We start from the raw sequence: 10954 nt of genomic DNA, 5'->3' as shown, positions 1-10954 counted from the left end.
TTTAATTTCATTTTGGAATTTTACATAGTCTTTCATGTACAGAGTGTCTCATTTTCGACACTTTTATAGGCGTTATGATCTCTTTTTGGGTCAAACTTAAAATGATAAAATCAAAATTTGAGCATTTTTGATACGGTGTAATACCCTTGCCTTTGCTGAATGCTGCCCAAGGCCCAAGCTGCTATAGTTCTGAGGATGCCCGCTATATGATCATCATTCAGTTATTAAAGTGTTTTTCTTTGCATCGGTAACCTGCACAAAATGTCAAAAAATATTCCATGTATTCAATGAATAAATATTCCGTTACAACGGAGATAAATCAAACAATTTTCAATTTCAGAATGGCCCTATATATTCTTAGTAAAAACAGAAACAAAAAAATGTTTCTTGAAATTTATTGATGAATAATCTGTCGTTTTCAAAATAAATATACAGTATCATGGGGTAAAAATTTATTGGATCTAATCTCATTTTTTTAAATGGCACACTCTGGATATTTTAATCTAAAAATAGCATATTAAATTCTCTTTGAAGAGACAGACACACTGAATAAGAAGAGTAAAAATTTACTCTATGGTAATGAATAATGAGTATCTTAACTGTACAATTGCCGAGGGGTAAACCGCGATGGGAAATCAGTGTACACGTTTGGGGAAATCTATGGGAAATCATAGGAATTCCGGAGGAACTCCTAGGAAAGCTAAGAATTCCAAGGGATTCCATGTGTATTCAGGAGGAATTCCAAGGAAATCACAGGAACTCCGAGGAAATCAAGGAAACTCTAAAGAAATCAAAGGAACTTGTGCTGCATTTTATTATTTAATTTGGTCTTAACTAATTTTTTTATTTGTTTATGGTATTTTTCTCATTTAATAATGAGTTTTTCTCATTGCAAATAGGTCTATTAAAATATAAAATAGTGTTTCGTCTAAGGTCGTGTCTTTATCCGTCCGTCCGTCCGTCCGTCCGTCCGTCCGCTAACTTTGCGACGCTACTAGTTCTTTATCTTAAGAGCTATTGTTCTACTTTTTTCGCTATTTGGTTCGTTATGGTGTCGAGTCTTGTACCAAGGAAGGAATTTTTTCTGTACCGCTTACAAAAAAAGTTATTGTAAAAAAAACAAAAAACCGTTTTTTACATGTTCCATAATTTTACACTTTTGCCGTTTATTAACGATCCTAGAGATCGTTTATAATTTTGCATTGCTATCTGTCGTCTGCCTGTTGGTCTGTCCGTCTGTTCCTTTGTCTGTCTGTCCATCTATCTGTCCGTGTGAACGATAACTTTGTTTAGAAATGTTCGATCGCTTTTACATCTCCGTTAGTTATGAACTGAATTGCATGAAATTCAATATGGGCATAGCTTTAGCCATATAATACGCAATGCCAAAAGTTGAATCGAATCGATTCAAAATTCACAGTGCCCTTTTCGCATCTCGACCATAAACCGAATTGCAAACTTTTTTACTTATAAAAGTATTTGAATGAAATTTGATACATAGGCACTTGGAATAAAGGAATATCAAACACCAATTTCAAAATTTGGTTTTGCGCATGCGCAGTGCCAACTTTTTTATTTATGGAAGAATTTAAACGAAATTTGATACATAGGCACTTGGGATAAAGGAAAATCAAACGCCAATTTCAAAATTTGGTTTTGCGCATGCGCAGTGCCAACTTTTTTATTTATGGAAGAATTTAAACGAAATTTGATACATAGGCACTTTGGATAAAGGAAAATCAAACGCCAATTTCAAAATTTGATTTTGCGCATGCGCAGTGCCAACTTTTTTATTTATGGAAGAATTTAAACGAAATTTGATACATAGGCACTTGAGATAAAGGAAAATCAAACGCCAGTTTCAAAATTTGGCTTTGCGCATGCGCAGTGCCAACTTTTTTATTTATGGAAGAATTTAAATGAAATGTGATACATAGGCACTTAGAATAAAGGAAAATCTAGCGCCAGTTTAAAAATTTTATTTTGCCCATGCGCAGTGCCAACTTTTTTTATCTATGGAAGCATTTAAGTGAAATTTGATACTTTAGCGCTTGGAACAAAGGAAAATCTAACATTAGTTTCAAAATTTAGGTTTGCGCATGCGCAGTTCCAACTTTCTTATTTAGAAAAACATTGAAATGAAATTCTTCTCATAAACTGAAATTGAAGTAGCACGTCAAAAATGGATTGCCCATGTGCAACGCTATCTTTCATATTTGTGGCCGGATTTTTACGATTTTAACAAAAGTTGCATCTTACAAATGGGAAATGAATGCAAGTGGAAATGCGCTTTATGTAAATCGTTTACGATTACTTTTTAACTTGTTGACATAGTAGGCTTTTTTTGCAACCAAATTAACGTATTGGATCCGCGCTAATAAAAAATTTTTGAAATCTGTCTCCTCTCTCCTCTTTAATGTTGCTAAAATATTTTCTTCTGTTTCCTAGTGCCCAACTGCCTTAATTAAAACATCTTTATTATTTCTTTTTTGTGCATTTTCCGCAATAAAAGCAATTCGAAGTAAAATCAAATTCTTTTGCTTCCTGAACAATTTGTCTTTGTTCACTAACTTTTCTTCCTGCCTATTTTACAGCTGATGGGATTACGCTGGGCCTGTTGATCGTTAATTTACAGGAATTATGAATAAAATCAGGTTTTACATCTCAAATCATTTGCTTTGGCCAGTAAAAAAATCTTTATTAACATCCAACACGTTGATTGATCCTGTCAAAAACCATGTATATCTTAAAACTGTTTTTCCAGTTTTTGGCGATTTTCTTGAATTTTTGTTATAGCAATAATATTTTTTTATGTTTGCTTATTAAAATATAAGTCTTCTAGAAAACCTTGCTACCCCGCGCACCTTTGTACGATGAAAAAAATAGATTTTTCATCCCCTTGAAAAAGAGGTGTTTTTTTCAGAAATCGTGAGATCTCGGAAACGGTTCAACTTTAGGGGCCCAAAAAAAGTCTCCTTTTTTATCATAAAACAAGCTATTTTTACTCCAAATTTCAAACCCCTACGACTTTTCCTCGGACTTTTCTTCGTAAAAATAAGAATAAAAATCGAAAAAAAAGATTTTTCCGGTTTTTCTAGGAAAATTGGAGGTTATGTGTAAATAGTGCAGATACAAAAGTTGTTCGTTTCTTTATTCTCTATAACTTTTACATTGAACATTTTCGCCTAAAATTAATAGTTTTGCCACAATTCGCAAAACACAACTTTCCACCCCTTTCAACCCCCGGGATTTCACCCGCGGAAAAATTCAGCTGTTTTAATTATTTTTCCCCAATTTCTAATCATTTCACCAGCATGAAAAACCCGGTTTAAACCGGTAACTATTTTTTTTGTAAAAAAATATTATATAGCCTGGACTATGACCCGAAACGCGTTATTAGGAACTTAAAGGTTCCTCTCGTATGTATACAAAGATGTGTCGTCCGCAGTGGGAATTAATGGATTAGGGTACTTGTATTTCAACGATTGGCAAGTTTATGTTTCCCTTCGTAAAGGTCCAATTTTTTCCGCCCCCTCGAAGTAGGTATATTTGCGGGTACGTATAAGTGCTACCTTTCGAAATTCCCCTGTTTATCCAAATCAACCTGGTTAATTACTCCCCGTGACTTGCACCCCTCCATTCTATCTTTTCCCCTTTAATGCAATTTAATTTTAGCCTTAAATTCTAGGTATCAAGTATCAATTGTACCACTTATCTTTACGCCCTTGTTGTCCTGTTAGTTGGAGATTCTTACACTTTCTTGACCTCCTCACAATTTAATTATATGTCCACGTCCCAATGCCCGCGTCCCCTTGTCCGCTTCCTAATGTCCGCGTCCTAATGTCGGCGTCCCAATGCCGTAGCGTCGTCATTGCAAGCAACTTAGTTCCACCAACCAATTTTTAGTGATATTTTACAGAGAAATGATTAAGTTTCTGGACTCATTTCACATTTGATTACGGAAAACAAAGCTTTGAAACAAGAGGACACAAAAAATATCTAACGTACCACAAAAATTAAGGATTATTATGTAAGAGTTGGTTTTCTTCAAAAATAGTAATTTTTGAAACAGGAGCAGCCCTCACAATAGACGAATTGATATGTAAAGGTGTTTTCACAAAAAAATTATCTTTTATGAGTTATAGGAGTTTATGAGAAAGAAATGGCTATCCTTTTCAAAACTTGTAAAGAAAGCGTTCGGGTAGGTTGTCAACATACCCGTTGATCGAGGAAACCTTTAAAAATGTGAAACTGAAGCGGGAAACGTACGAGTACTTAGTAAAAAGGTGCAAATTCCTCTAAATGGAATGAATTAGACCCTTACAGGTCCCTTACAAATCGACGAATTTGAATCGTATAAGTGAAATATGAAATATAGTCACGCATTTATTAATTATATTCAATGCGGACCCACTATCGTAATACTTACAAGGTAAATTCTTTTCAATTACATTAATTAATTGAATTAGAGATAATATAATATTTGCAAGTATCCTTTATAATCTTAATATGAACGTTCTTGTCTGGCATGCGACAAGGCGATGTCCGAGGACAGATTTAATTAAATTTAGCGTTGTCGAAGTTATGCATTTCGTTTATTATGATTAATTCAAATTTTACCCTTGTGAAACTATGCACACGGCTGTCAATTGTTTGTCATTGGAAATAGAATTAAGTTTGCTTATTACTTATTCTCCTTTGACTCATTTTAATGTTATCATCACTTCATGAATATGCATTGAAGTGTCAAAGAAAGTTGCACTGGTTTGAGGTTGGTTTAAAACGACTGACAGTAAGATCAAATAGTGCCTTAAATGTTGGTTCTGTAAGAAGCAGTACGCCTTAGATAGACACATTATTATTATTCTGTGAGTGTCTCCGACGTTGGTTCTGTAAACTGCAGACCATTTTAATCCTAATACCAGTCCGCGTTTCCGTGGCCAATCGGTGCCGAGTACTGCCATTTACGCGTTCGCTCGTAGTAGACCGAAAATTAAGGGCTCAGTCAACGAAATCAGTGAGCATAAACTCGCCCCCGTCTTCACCATTTATCGAGGAACATAAAATGGCGTACAAAGCTAATAAAATCTGGCCCAAAAGAGTGGATGTCGTTTGAGGTCGGTATCGCGCCGACGGGTTTAGCTGTAGAGAGTGTATCGCTTTGGCTTAGATTAAGGCATGAAAGTTCGTAACAATACAAAAGACTCGTTTAGTTATGTATTCAGGAAACCCTGAACCGCGAGTCTGTCCTTCGATGCAGCCCTAAAAGTTAGCAATTTGACTACATTCTTTTCAGATTATTTTATTCAGATGCTGAGCTACGAAATATTGGTTCTTACTAATGCATTCCTTGGGCAATGTCTTCGAACATACAGATTTATAAATTACAAAAGCTTGTAATTCTTTAATTTATTGTATTGGTATATGCTATTTAACTATTCTGGAACCACTGTACGTTTTCTAATTGCCAAGGGAGACTTTGTTCTTATTTTTGTCTGATGTTGTTTTCTGATGCCTTCATTCTGATAATATGGCATTGGCCCCTTGAACTCGGGGTTTCTAGGTCTTATGGATAATCCGTCACTGTACATAGAAATCTACCGCTTTAAGTAAAGGTATATCCATCTTCATTAATGATTAATGCATTTTGTCTAGTACCAGGTTGTACTTCAACGAGAGTCCCCGATCGATTACCAGTAGTAACCGTGTTCCTGTATAAGTAACGAAGTTGTCAGTAAATAACTCGATTGTGAGATTTCTATTTGTTCAATTTAAAAGAAACTTCTACTCAATTCTCGTTAGTCGTTCCAGAAGAAATGAAGAAATAGAAAAGTGCAATCTTCGTTGAGGACAAAACGTCGAAACCTCTCTTTTTTTAAGTTTCATCTTAGTGGAAAAAATCGGCTCTCATAACAATGCCATGTCGCGCACTCACCGCATAGCGGCTCGTGTCCCAAAACCGGAACTACTTCTCAATTTACTTAAAAGACAATGTAACCTACAGATAAAATCTTAGATTTTGTTAGTATAAACGATACGCAATCAGGCATTTTAAAAGTAGCATAAAGAAAATGGAACGGGTATTAAAAAAACACTGTCAAAAAGTATAATATGGGAGTATTTTAAAAGGATCCTGTAAGTGAATTGTACATAATAGGCCATAACGATGTACTCCAAATAGATACAGCTCTTATCTTTACACGCGCTGATTACATTCAGACATTTACCGAGTATGAAGTTGCTTCTCCATTTAGAATAGAGTGGTTGTAAAAGGCGTTGACAGTAAAAAACAACAAACGTGAGAGCAACATACTCAATTTTAAGAGCACTACAGTTTATCAATAATTTCACCCTCTTAACATATTTTTCAATGCATTATACTTATCTGTACATTCGAGTCACGTATATATCAAGAGGCTTCTACTTGCTTTTTAACGGTCTATAAAAGAATAAGGAATTCATTAAATATTAAAAATATAGAAAGTGCTTTCGCGGGGCTGCGTAAAAAGTGCCGCATATCGTCGACGATAGTTCGGGCGTTATTTTTTAATAAAATTTGCATCCGTAATAGAGACGCATCGGACTCTATTTTTCTTTTAAAGAGTCGCTTCCCCCATATATCCGAAGAAAGCGATGCGCTAAATCCGAATTGACACCCCATCATGCCGTATATTCTGTATATCATATGCAAAATGCCTTTTTGTCGCACCCACCTCCATAAATTCGGGATTTCTAAGATATTTTATGTTATCATACCGTGACTGTAACATACCCTTTCAGAAAATATGAGATAAATTTGCTGCCATGATTGACCGAACGTCGTTTCGGTTTTTATGGCGAGCGATTTTCATTAGATTTCGATTAATATTTGAGCACTGCGGGTGCGGAACTTTGAAAATTTGAAATATGGCAATGTAGGAAAAAATATACAAAAGCGGCTCTTTAACTAAATTAAAACTGGAGTATAATAAAACATGTTACTGAATAATAAACTCCGTCTTTGTCTCGAGCATACCAATTTGTTACCTCCTTCTCACTTTCTCTCTTTTATTTTTAGCCACCCCTTTCGACCACCGTTTTAATTTTGTTCGTAGATTTATTTCACTGAAAGGGGTTGAATATTTATGGGAGTGGTTTTCGGTATATGCTCTGTATGCTCAGCTGTACTCTTATCATTTTTACAAAATATATACACCGCGTGTGCCGGCTTGTTTTATCAAACTTGTTGAAATTATTTGGGTAGATTTATGAGTTCAATAATAATTTAGAAGTCGGAGACAAACTTAAATCGGTCTAAAAGCTTTTTGTCGAAAAGGCCATTATATCAGTATGTTTGCACAGTGTAATATCGTCGGTTTTTCTTTTGTTACGAATATTTCGAAAACTTGGAGAAGCGGAGAAAGGAACTTTTTAATTAGCAATCTTTGATGTCGGGCTTTAAGTTTTGCGAACTCTGGAGAAACAAATACCTTTTTAATAGGTAGCATTTCAAAGGATGTCACGTTGTTGACAAAAAATTACAACCCATCCTTATTTAACAAAAAGATTTAACACAGTGACGTTTTAATACCACTTTTCCATGTAAAGCCTTGTACCATAGCAAGCTGTTTAGTTCATTCTTTAAGAGGACGGTCAAGATTGTTCATTAGCAACCTTTCGAAACTTGACTAGAAAATTCAGTCCCAAGACCGAACCGAATTTGATAAAATAATTGTAAGCCTTTGTTACGCAAGTAGCATAATATGGTAAAAACCATGCGGTCCTAATCGCAATTACCAATTATAATCATTTCTGGCGTTTGAACCTCTTTTGTGTGGATCCAGATTTAATTGTATTTTGGATTTTTCAACGTGTTTTTGTTACAGTTTAAATTCAATTTATAATTCTGTTCGTTTCTTACTTCCATTTCAATATTCTTACGCTATCTACGTATTTCCTCTGTAAATATGTAACCAAGTTGAGTTACGTTTCATTTATCATAGTTCTTTATTTTCGCCGCTAGAGGTCACCTGGATGTACTTTTATTTATATTACCATTTCCGTCATTTTTTGCGTACACATTTCCTGTACAAAAAACAGATTCGAACATTAGGTACTTGTAAAGAAAGTACAGGCCATATTTTTATTCGACTACCTTTATTAAGAGATTCAATAGCTGTATAATATTTTGGTGATTTTTCTCTTGTGATTTGCTTTCGATGCTTCAGACGCGTTTTTACAGATATATTTACAAGTTCTAAGGCCGTTTAGTAGGTGCCTACAATTACGTATCAACTTTGACTTTGAATAATGATTCTTTTATTTCTTTGATTCGTTATTGTCTACCTGATTATTGCTATCGACATCGATATTCCTTTGTAAAATCCGCAGAATTTTTGAATTTTCGTTATTACGTTATTAAGTTCCACCGCCTTCTTATGTCAAAGCAATCACGTGATACATTACTCCTTAGCTACTTCAAAAAATTTGCACCTGGAGACGTATTTGTTCCTCAATTTTAACTGCAAGTATTAAGGAAACCTGTAGGAGATTATTGCTCTTGAGAATTGCTTCGACACTTTCAATTCTACGTACATTACTTTTGTCGTCACTAACAATATCTTCCGATACTTCGATTTTGTCTACGTTACCATAGTCGTTTCGAAAATTCATTTATGTTAGTTTGATTACGTTCTATATTTCAGACTAGTTTTGTTATATGAAGATATTTAGTTACTTGTGCTTTGTAAATTAGCTTTGGACCTATACCGAAACCGATATCTACGATTTCTATTCACGTTACTTTTGTCATTACGAAGAATTTGTTCGTGCTCGTTTATTTACTTTTTGCGGTTGTATAGAAATTTAGGTACTATTTGTTCATCGTAAAGTAGTTTTCTTGAATTAACGTTACGTCTATGCTTTTATATATATCAGCGATTTGTACAGACGATTCGTTGTCAGTTTGTAGTACCTACTCGAGTACCCAAGTGTCAAACGTTAGATATTGCTATCGCAATATTTATGTGCCGCGCTATTCACTATGCGTCTTGTTTTTTTGTTTGTGTTGCTATCTGTTACAGATAAGGCAAGAAAGCGCCCCTCTGAGCACAAAAGGCTGTTATTCAATATTCTTACGCTATCTACGTATTTCCTCTGTAAATATGTAATAAAGTTGAGTTATATACGTTTCATTTACCATAGTTATTTATTTTCGCCGCTAGAGGTCACCCGGATGTACTTTTATTTATATTACCATTTCCGTAATTTTTTTCGTACGCCTTCCCTGTACAAAAAAACAGATTCGAACATTACTTGTAAAGAAGGCTGTATGATATTTTCGTAAAGTTTTTCTCTTGTGTATTGCTTTCGACGATTCAGACTCGTTTTTGCGGATATACTTACAAGTTCTAAGGCCATTTACGGTAGGTGCCTACAATTGCGTATCAACTTTGACTTTGAATAATGATTTTTACTTCTAGCATATTCTTTTACTCATTATTGTCTACCTGATTATTGCTATGGACTTCGATATTCCTTGGTAAAATCCGCAGAATTTTGGATTTTTCGTTATTGCACAACAAGGTAGTTCCTTTGGTCCAAAGTAGTTTTCTTGACTTAACGTTACGTTTATGGTTTTATACACGGCGTCCATTTTTCGAGTGCCACTGTGGGGATCTCACTTATCTTAAGAGATAGAAAGTTGGTTAAATGGGGGCAAAGTTGCCAATTTTCGTGCTGAATAAGAATCTGAAAAAATTCGGAAAGCGCAAAGGTCATTTTATTAAATTTTTTTACCGATCCTTGATATAACGTGATACAATCGAATTGTACTCGTACTTGCTACATTTGTTTGATACTCATTTCACAATTATAGCACCGCTGTTTGGATTTTGATAATTTGGCAGACTATGAGTTGGTCCCTTTTTTTGCAAAAAATTAAACGTTGATATTTCAGATCTAGATATTACAGTTTCCTAATTGCAATATTTTGAGATCATTTATTAAATTACCCTCGATTGTGACAACTACTGTTTAAGTTCTACCCAGTCAATTATTTTATTTATTTATTTGATTCGTAAACGAGAACCCCATTATTCACCCCAACCTATCTGTACTTTGCCTGAGCTTACAGTGTCTTTATAAGGTAATTTTGTTACGTTTGCTTAAAGTGAACGTATACGGTCATTTTGTCTTCCACCTGGTTAAATTATGCATCCTTGTAGGTTTTGGTGTGGAAGTTGAACATATCAATTACCCTCCGTTGCTGAAATTTCCTTGTTTTGTGAATAGCCGACTTATTGTAAATGGTAGGGTTATGCAACGTTTAAAACCTTTTAGTACATGAGATTATTTTTCACAAAATAATAGGTCTCGTATAATGAATGGCTCCTTTGATTTTGAAGCTCAAACAAGGTCACTCAAAAATGAGTGTCAATATAAAAAATAACATCTGCGTACAATCAGCCGCTTCAAACGGCTGACGAAGTACAACATGAAATTCAATTAAAGTCAAGTTTAGTTTTCAGAGTCACAGCATTTAATTTCGCATGTTTAAAACCTTCCACTATTGTTCGTATTTATCATAATAGTTTTCCATTCGCAAATTAATCCCTGAATATGAAAGTCACCAACATGTAATAATTTACTTCGCTATCGTAATAGCAAGTTATCCTTTGTAATTCACCAAACATTAATTCGCGCGTTTAATTTACACGTGCTTACCTGGTCTTGCAACGGCAATTCAGGTACCATCACGGGTGACCTACAGGTGGTTGACTTAACTTCACTCGCGGTTCAATACAAACTTTCAAACGCATTTACAAAGTCAGGAGCGTATTTAAGGTCCACTCGCCCACGGAACACAACGAAAAAAAAATTTAGAAATCCTGCCAAATAATGACCATCCTTTATATCTTACATGATCCAATTAATAAAACGGTGCCATTTACTTCAGCTATGAAACTAATCAAAA

Source organism: Photinus pyralis, unplaced genomic scaffold, assembly GCF_008802855.1.
Source record: "Photinus pyralis isolate 1611_PpyrPB1 unplaced genomic scaffold, Ppyr1.3 Ppyr1.4_LG7, whole genome shotgun sequence".
Taxonomy (NCBI): domain Eukaryota; kingdom Metazoa; phylum Arthropoda; class Insecta; order Coleoptera; family Lampyridae; genus Photinus; species Photinus pyralis.
Note: the sequence above shows the minus strand (reverse complement) of the source record.